The sequence below is a fragment of the Phalacrocorax aristotelis genome, chromosome 1 (assembly GCF_949628215.1).
Source record: "Phalacrocorax aristotelis chromosome 1, bGulAri2.1, whole genome shotgun sequence".
NCBI lineage: Eukaryota > Metazoa > Chordata > Aves > Suliformes > Phalacrocoracidae > Phalacrocorax > Phalacrocorax aristotelis.
The window spans coordinates 125,557,340-125,575,742 of NC_134276.1; the positions used below are offsets into that span (position 1 = coordinate 125,557,340).

The following is an 18,403-nucleotide window of genomic DNA, read 5'->3' on the forward strand; positions in this document are numbered from 1 at the left end:
AGACTGGATATTAGTACCTGAGAGAACTTAGGTAATAATCACACTACACAGGTTTGCATATTTAACACATATACATGCACTTCCATAATGGAAAGTGATCAGTTTACTGCCTGTCCTTTACCTGTGATTCTACCATTGGACTAGCCTCGAATCCACCAGCAAACATTAAGTTGTATGTTTACTCAGCACAACCCAAGCCAGTACTAACTTTTTAGGTAACACTGTGTTAACTTCGTTGTGCATTGGAGTCTCAATTGATTTTATTAAAGGGCTTTATTGTATAGGGGTGACTGTAAAGTGAAATGGTTGCAATGGTGAATTTATCCTGCTTGTTGCAGAGTTTGCACCATTAAAATTCACATAGCAGTGCTTATCTATAACTGAGACACCAAGTTGCCCAGGGGAACACTTGTTACTCTGGGTAATTAATCAGAGGTGATGGGAATTTTTTCTTAGTGTTCTTGATAATCTCTAGGGCATCATCCAACTGTGAAATTTTGGCCTCACTGAAGTGGAAAGCAAGTTTCATCAGTAACTAGAATAGGCCAAGACATTTCTCACAAAGCACTTAACGACCTGGTGCCATCTGGCAAAGTTTCTCTGTGCAGTCGTTTTTCAGAGCTGGAGAAATAGTTCATTTCTGTTAAATATTTCATATGCATACATAAATCCCTTGTTTTGTTAATCATAGGCACATTTTAAGGAAGGTTCTACACATTCTTTAGGGTAAATACATTTTTAAAGTGCTTGAATCTATACTCAAAGATTCGTAGCTCAGTGAACTTGAAATCACATCCTCAATAGGATCGGTGGTTTTGCATGGACAGGGAGAAAATACGTATGACTGTCAAAATGCTTGGAGATTCGAGCACATAGCTTGAAACAGCCTGAAGACTTTCAATTTGTAGAGTGAGGCTAACCTCCAAGATTTTTTTTATTTAAAAAAAAACCAAACACCAAAAAAACCCCACAAAACCACTCCCTTCATCAGATGCCCAAATTAAAAGATGTGTTGCTTAAAATAATCATCACTTTTTAAAAAAATCTTCATCCAATAACATTTTATTTTCATGATGGCTAGGTGTAGATTTTAAAGTTTGTATATGTAGAGACCAAACGGAGGTGATTTTTCTTATTAAAGTGCTTCAGGATAGTTAAATTTTGCTTCACAAAAGTAGCAGGAATTTTAAAAAGACTGAAAATATTTTCAATTCAAAAGAAGAATCCTCCCCAACCCAAAGAACTATTCAAATATCCAAGCACAAAATAGAGCCAGGTTCCTTAGAAAAAGTTCAATGATTTAGACAAATGTTAAACTGAGTTGAAACTAACAGCAATTTTATTTCCTCTAGTCAGCTTTCAAGTGACTTTACTAATACTGAGTCTAACAGATGAATTAACACTTATTTCACGTTTTTATCAATTCTTCATTAGCTTAGCCATCCTTGTCCTAGAAACAGTATTTTTCCCAGCTACGTCTATTTAAAACAACATTATTTTAAGAGACATAAAATATACAAAATAATTTAATCATTAAAAGTTATGGACAGAAGCTTACAGGCTAAATTAAAATTTGACTGATATTTCATATAAGTGTTGCTACAACATGTAAAACATTTCAAAACAGTAACTGCTAAACACAGATATTGATGGACAGGTTTACCCAAGCTCACAGAGAGCGCTGCAACCTTCCTATTCCTTTTTTTTGATTGACCCCTGGCTCACAGTAAATTTGTCTTAAGAACATACTATGTTATTGCCGAACGCTCTTGTTCTGAGTGCAGCATACTAGTTTCACTGTAGCAGGACATAACTGAATTATTATTTTCTCAAATTACTTAAAAGCATGATGAGTTCTAGCATAGACATTTCAAAAGGTTTCTCTCTTATTGTGATGACTAACTCAAGTTCTCCATAATAGATTCACAAAAGGATTAGCTATTTTATGAATTTAGCAGATGTAACTGGCTCTCAGCATTAATTGCAGCCTTGAAAGTCTATCATAAACAAGTCATTGTAATATCTGAGATCTGAAAGAAAACCCTTCTTTACAAGTAGATACTTAGATGGATGTGGTTTTTTAATACTGTTTCTTCTGAATGAAAGTTAATGCTGGTGTTTTGCTTTTAGGCTGAGCTATCTTACTTATTGAGGAATTTTTAAAATAAGACATTTCTGGGGTCAAGTTACCACATGTGCCAAGGAGGTCTACATTTCCATGCAGGACTTGGATGCAGGATTTGTACCCACATTATTCAGGCACATAACTTCCACTGAATAGTTCCACTGAACAGGGGTCAGACCATCCACTGCTTGTGTAAGTCCGTGTACAAATTTTGTGTGCCTCAGTTCCTGTTTGTGAAAACATGCTGATGATACACCCCTTAACATAGGAGTTAGGATGATGAACTGATGCTGTTTGTGAAGTAATGGCATGCTAAATATTGCTTAGAAATATTCATTGAACTCAAGAATAGAGCTATATGAATTCTGTCTTAAAGAACTTCCAGTCTTGCTATTTAACTGTAATAGGCATTCACACCACTTACCTGATCTGTTTACATGTCCTGTGATGCCGATTCAAAGCAGCTACAGGTACCTCAGTCAGGGGAATAGCTGTAGTAAAAGTGAATCTTTTATGTAATAAGTTTCACACTTATGACAGAATTAATTATCTGTTGATATTTCACCTTTGTCAAAATGAATCTTGTATTTATGCAGGTGTACAAATGTACATGTACATATGCTTATATATAAAATAAAAATTTTCTTTTTAGATTTTAAGTAAAATCAAAAGTCATATAGAAACAATATAAACTATACTGTATTTGAGCTATAGGAATAAGGCATGGGAAAGATTAAGGCTCTCTGCACAAGTAAATTATCTTAAACCTTGTAGGTGAACGGCACAACACAAAACCCATAAATCTACAATTCAGCAAAAATATCCTCTGTGCTTCTGTTCCCTTACTAAATGCATGGATACTACCAACACTGCTAAATACATATAGGTGGTGTATGCTTGTCTTTAATAATCTCTGCTCGCACTAACTCACATCTGTAGAGACATTGCAACACTTAACGTCATTGTATCAGGAAAAAATCTGTAGTAGCAAGGAAATGAAGGAATTTACAACAACAAGGCTTTTCAAAGAGTATTATCCAAACCTTACAGGTTTACTCGCAGAGCACTAGTAATACCAGACCACCAGAAACTTAAGTATGACTGCCCCCAAAACTCTGCAGACACACATTGTAGAAACCAGCTGTAACTCTTTACGTTTGCCTGAGCTTAGCTCTACACCGAGCATGTCACAGTTCTGGAAAGTAGAATAAGTGACAGGAAAGGTCAGAATTTGTTGAGCCTCAGCACTGATGGATTTAAAGTAATAATTTTTTTTTAAAGAAGTCATTCCCAATTTACAATATTTTGGAAATTAATAAGCAAAAAAAAAAGCAGCTAGAGAGATTTGGATTATTCAAAGACTTAGACAAGTTAAAGATGGAAAATAATTAGATCATCCAGCCCATTTTCCTGCCAATGCAGTATTGTTCCCTGCAGTACATTTTCTAGTGCTTAGTTTTTTAAGTCCCTTGAGAAGGGAGATTCCAGCATTTCCTTTGGACACATCCAGGCACACTGTCAGGGAGGTTTTTCCTCTCTCTGTTCAGCCAAGAATTTCCTGCCTCTTCTTATTTCTTCTTCCACTCAATAATTCTTCCTCCTCCTTGGTGCCAGGGCCCTTCAGGAATCCAGAGGGGACACTCCATCATCAGGAACAGATCTTCCCAGAATAGGATATTGCACAGTATGGAAATCTATAGCAGACGATTTTAGGAGAACATTCTAGTAGCCTTCTTTTGTTTACTGCTCTTTGTGTGCCAGATGGGAAAAATGCATCTGAAAGGTGCTTGGCCACCTTTGAACATTTCTAATATGATAATTCCTCAATATGAAGTATCTATTAAAACCAAAGCTGGCTGCATCCTGCAATGAACAGTAAGTTCACCATATACCGTGTCACTAGCGATTTGTCCCTTTAAATAAGTAGACATAAGAAAGAAGCCTAAAGAAAGAGCAGAAAAATATGGTGGTGTTCTTGACCCAGCGGTGACTGAATACAAAACTAACCATCTGTGGTGTATGAATGTACTCAGGAGAGTATCACACATAGGTACAATATTCACATGCAACAATTACGGTCATGCTATAGATGCAGTACTTCACACCAACTCATTCCAAGCAGTCTGCTATTGACAGAGTGGTTGTAGGAAAAGATCTATCACCATTCAGCAGGCTGTGTGCAAAATCAGCATCCTGAAATTCTTATGTGTGTTTGTGAAGAGATCCCTCTGCTGTTCCCACAAAAGCTGTGGTTCAGGAGGAACCACAAGCCAAATATGGCCTAAGTGTTTTTAAACATTTAGAGTCAGATCAAGACAGGAATTTAAGTGTGGTTTTCTGAGTGGAAGTGTTAACCTTGTTAGATTGAGTTATATAGCCTTCTAACATAAGCGGTCCAAGTCTGCTACCTTGATGAAAACAGTGTACGATAGGTCATGATAAATATCATTCTTGAACTAGAGGTTTAGCTTTGCCTTCAAGGGGCCTAGCCAGAGCCCTTAGGAATATTTTCTTAGCAGAACAACAAATGTTAAATTTCTTTTTATTCTTCAGATTTGAGCAGGTGGACCTCTTAGTCGTTGGTCTTGCAAAATATTTTGCAGCAGGGAAGGATTGAGTTTCCATTACCTAACTCAAAAGACTGGCCAAATATAAAACAAAAATGATGAAAGAATTTGGTTGCAATTCTTTCTGTCTCTTTGAAGGGATAGAAACATTCTTGGAAGTGTCCTTTGTTTTGACACATTTATACTGATGACAAATGGAAGGGCAAAGTTGGAGTATTACTTCCTCCAAACTGCCTCAGCCCCAATTTATTCTAGTACTGTCTCTGACAGAATCCCATTGACAGGAGAGGAACTTTCTCTTTTAATGTAATTGTCCTTGAAGGTGTTTAACGCATCCAGAAGGAAAAGGAAATAGTTCTACAACTAATTTGTGTAAATCTGAAAAGTATCTGTAACTTGCAACTTATACAAGGCAATGTAATTTTAATAAATCTTTTGCTTCTCCTTTAGAAAAAAAGTGCAGCAAGAAGAGGTGCATCAGTACCTTATTTCAATTAAAATTCAGAAAGGTAAAGCAGTATCTTCCTTTTCCTTTGTATTTTACTGTCACTGTCTTGGGTGCTGCTTACTTCAGCATCATTGATTTGATGAGTAAAAGCTAATAAGTGAAAGGAAAGACAAGCAAACCTGCAGTGAAAAGCCATGCTAAAGATTAGATCTTTATATGCTTTAATTAAAAGAACTTTACAAATATTCAAAAAGGAGAAAAGCAGAATAAGTGTCTTGTGAAATGCAAGATGTTTGTCCTGAACTACAGAAAAGTGGATGAGTATCAATTGACAGCCAATTTATATTTTTAAAGGTACGTGAGCCTTTAAAAAAGGGCTTTTTAAATTGCTACTTAAGTCAAAAAATAAATACTTTGTGCTTTTAAGAGAGGGAAGAATCATTCCAAATATTTGGCATTGCTGAACATAGGAGCATTCACAAATTAGCAACACCGTAATCATTGGTCACACCAGTACACAACGCTTCCTGCTTTCAGCAAGGCACTCTCTGGGAAGGGGCAGTAAAGGCCCATTAGGCACATCCATGCTGCTTCACCTGGCAGTAAGTTTAGGCCGTGAATGAATTCCATGAATTCTTTCCCACTAAACTGTGGAAAGATAGTGCCTGGAAAGGCACTGGAAGACTTGTTCTTCTTGTTGAGTGGGGCAAGATTCATCCATGCCACAGAGTGTTTCTGAGAGCAAATGATAAGGTATTCTAAATGAAGTTTTAATCTATGCCCTGATAGGCAGTCAAGTAAAGAATAATGACACACTTCCGTTGAAGGTTGTGTTTATGGATAGGACTGCAGTTTGAGCAAGCCTTCCTGTTAGAGCATGAGGTAGCTTCAGGGTGAAGACAGCGCAATAATACTGCAAGGTCTTTTAAGATCTACTCAGTATTCTCTATCAGCAAAGCTTTATCACAAGTTTAAAAGGAAAAATACTTTCTATTGAAAGTATTTCTTCCTTAGAGCAATGAAGGTAAGTTACTTTCTGGAATACTTCTATCTATTCAGTCAAATGCACAGTCAACCAGAAAACTTACTAAGAGAAGCACAATTCCCCTGAAAACTCAGAGGGAAGAAAAATTATATTTGAGGGCTTTTTCTCCTCTATAAGCACCAAAACAGTCAGATATTTGTCTGAGCTTGTATGAGGTGCATAAAATCAGAAATAGGAGGGGTTTTAGGCACTTACACCACTTCTACTCCCATCCACAAAAAGCAAAAGCTTCTTTTTTTCCTAATTCTAGTTCCATCTGCTCACAAAAGTCAAATAAGTCCTGTATCTGCTCATTTAGGAATCCGTCATCAGGAAAAAAGGATAAAATGAAAGCCAAAAAAACAGACACCACACACCCCGACACGCACCATGATCAGAATTTGGCAGGTATAAAACAGAGATATGAGTGAGCAGTATAAAACTGCTTGAAGTCAGCTGATTTGCACTCTAGCACAACCAAAATAGATGAAGCCTGTTTAATGAGCCAACCCATCACCTCTTAGAACACAGGAGGAACGTTTCCTTGAGGTACATTTCCTGGTTTGCTCTCATTATAGAATCATAGAATCATTAAGGTTGGAAAAGACCTCTAGGATCATCAAGTCCAACCGTCAACCCAACACCCCCATGTCTCCTAAACCATGACCTGAAGTGCCACATCTACACATTTTTTGAACACTTCCAGGGATGGTGGCTCCACCACCTCTCTGGGCAGCCTGTTCCAATGCCTGACCACTCTTGCAGTAAAGAAAGTTTTCCTAATAGCCAATCTAAACCTCCCCTGACGGAGCTTGTAGCCACTTTGTCTCGTTCTCTCTCTAGTAACTTGGGAGAAAAGACCATCACTCACCTCACTACAACCTCCTTTCAGGTAGTTGTAGAGAGTGATGAGGTCTCCCGTCAGCCTCCTCTTCTTCAGATTAAACAATCCCAGTTCCCTCAATTATCCTTCCGACTGGAGAGGGATGGCACTACCTCCTCTAGTTGGGGCAGATAATTCCACAGCCTAAGCTACTGCTTTGATAAAAGCAGAGGAAAAAAAGGCTTCCTAAGTACAAATTCCTATGAATAAGTACATCAGGCATCTTAACATATACTTTACAACAGCTTCCAGGCTCATTGATGGTATTGCCTTGAAACAGTCCAGCGAAGAGGATGAAATCAAGTAAATATAACAAACTGCAATTTGTTTTTAATCTTTTTTTTTTACATCTAAAATAACTTCTTTATAATGCAATTATGTTGTTCCTGGAAAGACTTACCGCAGAGGCAGATTACGAGCTGGTTCATTCCTTTTCCAGAGAGCAAAAGAATCTGTTTACCAGCCAGAACACTTGCAAGGCAAGTGCCCTCTAATTCAGTTGTGAGCAACTTCAGGAATTTCATGATTCTGTATTAACACGTATGCAAACCACCTTCTTTAATAAGCCTTGGGGGTTTTATATTGAACAGAGAAACTGAAAACTTCTGTGGCTCAGCAGTCATAAGTATGTGTCTGCCAGCAGAAGCTGGCTTGATAAAACCATTTCCATTTAAGCTTCAGTTGATATTCCATGCCATTTATTTCTTAGCTGCTGCCTCATCCCAGCTCCTTTAGCTACATCCTAGAAACCAACTCACTAGAAGTACAATTTGTAGCAGGCAGGAGAGACTATGAAAGCTGATGAAAACCTCACTGTTGTTTGTGCTGCCCCTTGCAGTATCAGCTCAGCCCAAACCGTTTCCTCAGGTATTTTAGTAACACTACTAAGACCACAGCTCTCCCAGCTATATCCTCAGCAACGCAAACCACTGTCACTCTTTGGGTGTAAAATGATTGATGACGGCACCTAACTGTGAGGAGAAGGGGGCAGCTTTTGATTGTGGAGGTCATAGCCAAGTCCTCTAACAACAAATTCCAGTGACTTTTTAAGTTCCCCACACAGCAAACATAGTATTACTTGGTAATAATGCCTGGTCTACCTTCTCTGTCAGATCTGACACTTAAGCTCTGCCAGCCACATAACCGTTGCTAAAATAAATATGCAGTATAACTAGCAAGTACTGTTTCCATTTCTGCTCCACCCCCCTCCCCATTCATGCTGCCAAGACAGAGTTTCTCCAAAAGAAAGAGGAAAAGGAACCCTGTAGCTTTTTTGACAGAGAAGGAAGACCTCAATTTTATATCTGCTTTCATTAATTTACCAAAGCTTACACAGTATGTAGTAATATTGTCCAATGATTTTGACAAGTGATAGTCTTTAAATAGTATTGAAATAGTATTAAATCAGTCTCTGCAGAATAAAGTAATTTCCCCAGATACCAGTGTGATTGCATGATGTTCTGACTCCCTCTTTGTGTTGGCTGACACAAACACTCCAGTTGGATATTTGTCAGGAGGACACATTTATCAGATACACTGCTTTCTCTTCTTTAAGAATATTTTGAGATGTGGATTCTCTAAAGAGCATAAAGAAATAAAAGCATATTGACCTGAACTCCAAACCTGTTCTCACACAACTAAGTTGTCATCTTTCTTTCTTTCCTTTTTAAACTATCTTGGATTTATCCTATGATTTCATGACAAAGTTTTATACTTGTCATGTATTTTGGAGATGGGATATATGGCTTCTTAAAGCAGGTTCCCACTTCCATGATAAGGTCTACTGAACATTTCAAATGAAGGTTTTCTTTTCAACTATGTGTAAATTCATATGTGATAGTCCACCTTTTTTTTATCGGTTTGGTAGGGGTACTCAGGTTCTGCTTTTCTTATGAGCATCTAGTGGAAAGATTCCAATGCAGAAACACAGCTAAAGCACCAAAGAGAAGGCTTTATTATTTTGTAATTTATTTCCTGCAGTTAATTCCTTAGCTGATTTATCTGATTTCTGACTGATTGCACAGGTCACTGGACTTGACAACAAATTTTTGTTTTCAGTTACTTCCTTGCCAGACAGGAGAGAGAATGAAGAAAAAAGAAAAGCCGGGGGGGGGGGGGGGGGGGAGGGGAGAAGCTTGTCTTTTTGCCTTCACTGCTGAATACAAGACAGCGCAGAAAATAATTACAAGAGGCAACAAAAGGAGCATATGTACTTTTTGTGCATATGCACACATGTACTATATTCCATGAAGGAGATAATTTAATGCATGAAATTTTGGGAAATATTTAAAACTGATACTACTGGACTTTAGAGTCATAGATCAATGCTGCTTTATGGCATTTTAAATGTATAATAAGAAAGCAGCCTCTGAGCTAAATGGCTTTATATTCCAAACTAGATACTCTAGTCCTCCATCAGATGCCAATGTGATTCACACACCTGTCTATGTTACAACCCACCCTTGAAAGTGAGGACAAGTGTTTTTGCATTTAAAACAAACTACTCTGTTACCCATCACTCAGGTAATTTCCTATTTATAATTGTAGCCACAGATAGGACAGCACAGCTCCCACTTTGACAAGTGCAGCACTCTCCTGGAGAAGCTGGCTGCTCACGCCTTGGGCAAGCGCACTGTGCACTGGGTTAAAAACTGGCTGGACGGCCGAGCCCAGAGAGTGGTGGTGAATGGAGTTAAATCCAGTTGGCAGCCGGTCACAAGTGGTGCTCCCCAGGGCTCAGTGTTGGGGCCGGTCCTGTTCAATATCTTCATTGATGATCTGGATGAGGGGAGTGAGTGCACCCTCAGTAAGTTTGCAGACTACACCAAGCTGGGTGGAAGTGTTGATCTGCTGGAGGGCAGGAAGGCCCTACAGAGGGACCTGGACAGGCTGGATCATTGGGCTGCAGCCAACGGTATGAGATTCAACAAGGCCAAGTGCCTGGTCCTGCAGTTGGATCACAAAAACCCCATGCAATGCTACAGGCTTGGGGAGGAGTGGCTGGAGAGCTGCCTGGCAGAGAAGGGCCTGGGGGTGTTGGTTGACAGTCAGCTGAACATGAGCCAGCATGTGCCCAGGTGGCCAAGAAGGCCAATGCCATCCTGGCTTGTATCAGGAATAGTGTGGCCAGCAGAAGTAGGGAAGTGATTGTGCCCCTGTACTCAGCCCTGGTGAGGCCGCACCTCAAGTACTGTGTGCAGTTTTGGGCCCCCCTCTCTGCAAGAAGACATCGAGGTGCTGAAGCGCATCCAGAGAAGGACAACAAAGCTCGTGAAAGGTCTGGCGAACAAGTCTGATGAAGAGCGGCTGAGGGAACTGGGGTTGTTTAGCCTGGAGAAGGGGAGGCTGAGGGGAGACCTTGTCGCTCTCTACAACTATCTAAAAGGAGGTTGTAGCGAGGCGGGGGTCAGTCTCTGCTCCCTAGTAACAAGAGATAGGACGAGAGGAAATGGCCTCAAGCTGCACCAGGGGAAGTTTAGGTTGGATATTAGGAAAAACTTCTTCACCAAAAGGGTTGTCAAACATTGGAACAGGCTGCCCAGGGAGGTGATGGAGTCTCCATCCGTGGAGGTATTTAAAAGAAGGGTAGACGTGGTGCTTGAGGATATGGTTTAGTGGTGGACTTGGCAGCGATAGGTTAGTGGTTGGACTCAATGATCTTAAGGGTCTTTTCCAACCTTAATGATTCTATGATTCTGTAAGTGCTCCTGAGAGAATCATAGGATCATTAAGGTTGGAAAAGACCTCTAGGATCATCAAGTCCAACCACCAACCCAACACCCCCATGTCTCCTAAACCACACCCTGAAAGGCCACATCTACATGTCTTTTAAATACCTCCAGGGATGGTGGCTCCACCACCTCTCTGGGCAGCCTGTTCCAATGCCTGACCACTCTTGCAGTAAAGAAAGTTTTCCTAATAGCCAATCTAAACCTCCCCTGATGGAGCTTGTAGCCACTTTGTCTCGTTCTCTCTCTAGTAACTTGGGAGAAAAGACCATCACTCACCTCACTACAACCTCCTTTCAGGTAGTTGTAGAGAGTGATGAGGTCTCCCTCAGCCTCCTCTTCTCCAGGCTAAACAATCCCAGTTCCCTCAGCCACTCTTCATCAGACTTGTTCTCCAGACCTTTCACGAGCTTTGTTGCCCTTCTCTGGACGCGCTTCAGCACCTCGATGTCTTCTTGATCATGTGATAGGTACAGGCTAGACAATGGTTTTAACATCATTTGTTGGGAGCCCATTCACAGTTTTCTATGGATATGAACCTTTGAAAATTTTAGCATTTATTTATTTTTACCCAGCCTTCATTTTGCTCTGCTCATGAAACATACTGGTTTATTGACATCTGTAAGATCTTAAATTTATTAAAGGATAAATCTATGGTGAGTTGAAATGCTAACTCAATTAGGGTGTTTCATGGGGTCTTTGCACAATGTTTATGAGATGAAGTTTGAAGTAAAACCCAGACACGTTCTGTTTCTGTTTTGTGCCACAAAGATTGCAGTGCAGCTAGGAAACATACTTCAGTGAGTCACATCTTGGAAAAGAAAAAGATAAATGGCTAAAAACGCAATAATAGTAGGATATCGGGAAATAAACAGTAACAGCTAGCAGACTTGTTTGTAGTTCTGCTCACAATCACTTCTAGTGCACATTCAGGGTGTTTAGTCCCAACTAAAATAAAAAAATAATTAAAAAAAATCACTTCTCATAATGACGTTACATACATAACAAAGGCAAAAAGCAACAGAATTAATGTGTTGCTATCCTGTATTCAGCTGAGTAAGGCTATAGAGGTTGAGACTCCAGAAAGGAAGGAATTTGCCATTTCAGCCTTTAGCTAATCAATAGCCCTTAACATTTACTTTATTTCAGATCTTAGAGTTCCTTGCAAACATAATGAACACCCACCAGTGCTTTAGTCTTGCAAGATAGGTAGCATTATACCAGCTTTTCCTGGTATGAAACCGGAATTGAAAGGATCTAATTCCCTACAGCGTGCTCATGCTTATGTACTTACAGTAGAAGTGGAGAGGATAAGGACCAACAATTCTACTGGTATCATTATATATCTACATTGGTTTTATTTTCCCAGATGTAATCATTCCACATTCATATATAAAAAACAAAGGAAAAAGGATAAAAGGTTGCAATAAGTCATGAAAAGCAATTCATTTGTCAAAAATAAGGCCTTTAATAGGTTCAGAATCTTTTCCATGTGATTCTAACTTTTCACTTCATCCCTGCTTTTTGGCCAGGAAAGAATGGTGTAGGAAGTCACAGTCCAGTGCCTCTGTAAAGCAGAGGAGTAGGCTAGGTCCTACAAGTAACTTACTGGCAGTGTTTGGCTCTGAATGTCTCTTGTTCCCCTAAATACATTCCCACAGTTGGAAGATTTTGAGTTAGGGCTTAATCTTTTGTCACAAGAAGCACTGTTTTTACTCATCTCCTCTACCTCAAGGCATGTGTTTCCTACCTTGTAGAGGTTGAATCAGAAACAGGACCAAAATAATCCTTACCTGAAGCAACCTTTTTAAAAATTTATTAATAGAACAGCCGTTTGCTCCATTTATTGCATTTGCAAGCATATACTGTCACCTTTTCAAAGTCACTAAGAATTTATTTTGAAGCAGAAGCAAAGGGAAAGATATCCAGCAAGCCATCTGATATATTGCAGTAGCCTCTTACAGATACAGTGTTAAAGTGATCATATGGTTGGCTGTAGAAATGCTAAGTATTTCAATTCAGTGGAAAGGTTTAAAGGAACAAGTGATACACATATGCTTTTGTAATTACATCAATATGTTAAAAAAAACCCAGTTCTTTAAAAAAATGCTATATCACTGTACAGACTCTGCAAGCTAAACCAAGGGCTTACTTTAGAGAGAAAAGTGAAAAGATATTTCCTCCAGGCTAGATAGCAAAAGTTTTGGCATCTCTGAAGATCTGGAATGTTTCTACATGTAGGTGTGATTCAAAACAGTATACACACATTTCCAACAGCAAGATCTGTAATTCCTCACCATCCTAGCAAAAATGCTAAAGGAGGCTGATAGCTCATATACTACCTTGGCTGATCCTATGTGTTTACTGGTGCCAAATACCATTCCTAGTGTTTTCAGCGTTCTACATGGATTGCAGGACTTTGTATCCAAGAAGTCCCTAATGCTGTCGTAGAGAATGTTATTCTTGAGAAGTACCGCATGCAGGGCTTACATTTCTTTTTTTTTTTTTTTTTTTAAATAGAAATCAGTGTTTATCTCAGTATAATGTTTCCTTGTCTACCCATCTATTCCTCCTCCTCCCCCCAGTAACTCTGATCTTGCTGGGTAATTTGAAACTTATTTGAGAGAGGTCTAAAGTCTAAAAGAAAATTATATCCTAGCACTAGTTCCTGAAAATCAGTGGGCAAGCAGTGGGTAGACACACAACTTGGCACCCTCACTGAGGGAAAGGCAGACAAGATTCATCTGTTAGTCATTCAATTTGGCCTCAGGAAAGTAAAGAATGCAAATCCAGAAGAAATCAAAATTCATTGGTTTTGTTGCTCACATAGCAACTTGGACAACCCAGTTGGGTGATACAGTAAAGGAACTATTTGGGACCCAATCCTGCTCCCTCATTATTAATTGAGGTAGGAAGAGAACCTCAGTGGAAATACAATGAGACAATACAGTTTAGGAACTTACTTTTATATTCTTCTCTAACAACCACATCTACCAAACATTTTGGTTGGTTGGGTTTTTTTGGTTTTGGTGTTGTTTTTTAAAGTGTCACAGGACAGTTACATGTTCCAGAATAATCAATTGTTCTTTAGGGAATATCTGCTTTATGAAGCTGTCCCTCAAGGACCCAGTTTTGACTAATGATAATGAATAGCAATGGTAAACACGTAATTCAGGTTTAGCAAGCATTCCACTCCGGGTCATCTGCAGCATCCTTATGGCATACATTTATTTCAAAGATATTTCTCAGTAAGGGAATGCTTAGCCTGTCATTTGAAGCACCAGAAGCTGCCATTACAGGTTTAAAAGACTGCTTTCAGCTGGAACTGACTACTACAAAGAACATGTCCACCAAACACATTTGTTGTTAGAACAAAGAAGCCTAAAGACAGTCAAAGAATTGAGATGAACATTTCTGGAATGTTTGGAGTCTCCCCCTCCAGTATTTGACTATTCTGTCAATGAGTGCAAGTCAGATATGGGAAGGGGGAGAAAAGACAAACAAACCTATTCAGAGAAACAGATTTACCAGGGTAGCTGAATGAAAAAAAATAGGTTGCCATGTTTAGAATACCACTGAACAAGGCATATTCAACATATACACCACACACTTGCTATTATGCTGAAATAGCCACATTCCTGTCTAGCTTCCCTTCCTATGCACTCTCTGCATCCAGCATCCTGCCTCAGTGGCTCACGTGCCACACTGTATTTCTTAGGGGGAAGGGTAATTATTCAGATCCTCCTAATTATCTGTTCTTCCACAGTGCACATACTGGAACCTGGTCCCTCCACTGCTCACTCATCTTCAGCAACGAGATTCAGCTAGTTTTCCATACACAAAGTCCTCTGAATATTGACCCCATCCATACCACAGTAAATCAGGCGCACATGTTGCCTGGGTACAAGTCCGATGTTAAGACAAACACAGAATTTGTGGAAGGAGAATAGGCTGATATTTTGCCTTTTTAAAAGCAGAATGAATTCTTTCCACTGCTCATTCGGTTTTCCTCCTGCACAACCTTCAGTTTAGTAGCATGTTCTAATCTGCAAGACAATTTAAGGTGCTTTGGATTTGGAATGAACCAGATGACAGAAAAAACAAAGCAACCACCATTCTGGGCTACACATACCCCACTGAAAGGAAAATAGATGCCCGTATCATGCCATTGTACAGCAAGATGACTGTGTAGTAAATTTACTTGAAAGAACCAGTGAAGGCATCACTGCTCTGTTGCCAAAGAAAGAGTTGCCAAAAAGAGTGCTATATAGGCAGTAGAAATCTGAAAGCTTATCATGCAATCTACTATATTTACTACTACTAAAATACCAGATTCTACAATTTTTTCTTTTATTATTATTATTCAGTTCCACTCGTACACATTCAGGATTAAGCAAAATTAGTTAGTAACAGAAGGCCTTCTAAAATAGTAAAACATTCTTTAAAATGTTGTAGTCCATGACACTGAAAATAAACAAATAATCATGAGAGAGTTTAGCCAGCCTGCAGGAAAAAGATGAAGTGTTCTTCAGACTATCATAAGCAGTATTGCCTCTAACATGAATATGCACCTTTTCTTTTAACACAATGTCAGAGTCTTTTCTGTTTTACCTTTGTGGCTTAGAATCTAAACTACATCCACTGCAGGCATATTTAAGGCTTCATAATTTTCAAACATTTGTATTAAGCCCTTATGCTTTTACTAAAATATGAAAACCATCCACATAGGGCCCAGTTTACCACTTTGCCTTCAGATAACACTCCTACTTAAAAAAGCAGCTTTGCCTAACATCAACAGAGTCAGGCACAGACACCTTTCACAGAATCCACGAGTGCTTTCCCACCTGAGGTTATTTTCAAGAAGACGATCTCAGTCCATACAGCAATATTAAGAGGATGAGAAACAGGGAACTATGCTTTTTAAACTAACTCTTTAAAAATAGAGACATCATAATGATGAATGTTTTATTCCTCATCACTGTGTATGTTATTAAACCCAAATGAGATAAGAAAGAGGGCAGATGGCAACAAATCAGGACATTTCAAGAGTCTTTGCTGCAACATGGCTCTTCATGCTTTGTAAATCCACCACTGCCCAGAAAAATATGGGGAACATCAGGTAGATTACTTTGCCCTTAGGCTGGCAAAAGAGACCCCTTGGAGTAGGAACACAAGCTACTTCTCTTGTGTAGACAGACAGGCATCGCAAGTAAGCGCAATAGGTTTAGCTCCCTGTGCTCCATCTTCTACAGTCAGCTGCTGAGGTGGCACTGGTAATGTTTATGAAGTTGGTATGCCATCAAAAATTATAAAGCCATTCATAATTTTCAAAAATATTGTTTTAACCTCTTCAAGAACTACTGCATTTGGGTTATATTTAGTTAATATTTTTCAGGGTTATTTCAAGCCTTCCTGAAATATGAGGGTCATAAACAGATTTACTAAATAAGATGTACAATTCTAATGTAATCCCCCAATTCCAAGAGATGGGGAGCTAAGCAATACCTTCGTAACACCTCTGCCTTCATTTTATTAGCAGGTACAGGGTGGGGGAAAATTGTATGTATGTATACATGCATAGTATAGAGAACAGGAAAGTTGGCAAATCAATTCAGAAATGGTTAAATGCTTTCCCTGCCTTCCCCCCAGAAAAAGAATTCCAAAACTTTTTAGGGGCCTAAAGATACAGAAAAAGCAGAGGATGTTACCTATCAACAACTTTAAAAGCAGAAAATAATTTCAGATAACTTTGAAGACATTTGTAAACTAAAGCAAATAAACTTTACTTTTCATTCTCTTTTATTCATCCACATCCAAGTCCCTAGTAACTAAAGACATTCATTTCATAGGCACAGAGATAAAGTAGGTATCTCCGAGTATTTAAAGAAAATCTTTCCTCAGGTATTGGGGCTTTTTTCCAAACTGTGGTATGGCAAAAAATGTTATCAGCATAAATCTTTAAAACCATTTTTAATATATCTATAAAATAATAAGTGCATATATATACACACTCATTATTACTTTTCCCCAACAACAAATACAAACCCACTTCAAAAGCCTTAGTATTCCTTCTGGTTCAGAAACTCATATTTCCATTCTCACTGTCTCCTTGACAGTAACACAGAAAAAAAAAAGGTATAAAAATATAGCAGGAATCAAGAACACTTACCACTTGGAAAAAGGAGGTATAGCAAGCTGCAGCCAGCTCCAAAATGGCCCCTCTAGGGCTGTAGCTGCTTGGCTCTACCAATAATGAAGAGAAAGCCACAAAAAAGCATAGTGGGAGGGAAAAAAGTTCCTGTTACAGCGTTGCCAATTTTCAGATATGGTATTTTTCAATAAGAGCTGGATATCCTCAAGAGACTGTATTACTTTTGCATTTAGAACCAGAAAAGAAACAAAAAGAACCCAAATCTTTTAGCTAAAACATATTTACATAGAAACGCAAGCACAGTATCAAACAATCCCACGCATCAGACTTCTGAATCGCTTTAACAACAGGGAGATGGCAATAACCTACCTCAGAAAATCAGCTGTGGGAAGGGTTAAGTGAGACGAGGTGTACCTCGTTACAAAGGATTAGGTTTGCACGGAAGGAGTCAGCAAGTGTTTTCTATCATCACATACTATAAGTTTCTTCCTGCATGTTTGTTTTTCATGGGCTGTTTTTGTTATTACATTCAGTATCAACAGCAATTTTCTAGTGTTTTTCAAATGCTGTACAAGTTTCCAGTCATTAAATACTTTTAAAGCTAGTTAATAACTAGACAAGCTTCTACAAAATCTTGGAAAGTAGCTGAAAAATATCTCTTAAGACAAAACCGAGTGAAGTTAGGCTTAATTCCATGCAGGAGTCAGGGTATGTGCACACAGAGAAATGACTGGCAGGTTAGCTAGGAAATGAACTTCCAGTCCTTTGGCTAGTTTGTAGTATCTGCCCATACGCAAACACTGTACTAAACTTAAGATGATGCTTCTCTGAGCAAAAGTAAGTATTAATTACCCTTGATTTTATTTTTGAAAGATAGGAGTATATAAGTGGATTTGCATGGACATTGTGAACAAAAGTCTCAGGATATCTTACGAAAAGTGTTCACTTGCCTGTCAGAGAATAAAATGAGGCTTAGCTGCAACATGCACGCTTTTGACTGAAAGTACAATCCTGAAAACCACCACTGAGCTGCTACCTTAGCATGGGAGGACCTGAACTTCATAGATGTCTCTCTGCTAGAACTTCTTCCTGTGATGGGGCCACTTGACTGGTAGAACATGAAAGACACATTTATTAGGAGACTAGTGATACTTGAAGTTTGAAGATGAATGAAAATAAGAACCTATGAAAATAAAAACCTTTGTCTCAAGAAAGGTTGTTCCAAGGTGCTTATTCCTACTTTGTGCCTTTGAAAGGGGTAATACAAGTAAGACAATTTTGCAGGCAAATAGCGAAAAAGAAATCAAAACCTGTCGAAGAAGAGAGGCAAACTCTGAAATCTGAATGAAATAACATTTTGTAATGCATGTTTTCCTATCCTCATACTCCTACGCTAAGAATGTGCTTGAATCCTGGAAGTTAGTCACACTTATATGAACTCTACAGTTCTTGTGTTGAAAAATCCTGACCTCTGATG

At 38.8% G+C, this 18,403-nt stretch overlaps 1 protein-coding gene across 4 annotated transcripts in view; it reads left to right on the forward strand.

The window, feature by feature from the left end:
* The window catches only part of COL8A1 (collagen type VIII alpha 1 chain), a 97,648-nt gene that overhangs the window by 21,244 nt on the left and 58,001 nt on the right, over window positions 1-18,403 (forward strand). For 2 of the 4 annotated variants that reach the window (XM_075105517.1, XM_075105539.1), the window contains exon 3: window positions 5,143-5,201. The exons of the other annotated variants lie outside the window; for them this stretch is intronic. The gene's annotated coding sequence lies outside the window, so the exon portion shown is untranslated. The remainder of the gene's footprint in view (window positions 1-5,142; window positions 5,202-18,403) is intronic. 4 annotated transcript variants of the gene reach the window in all.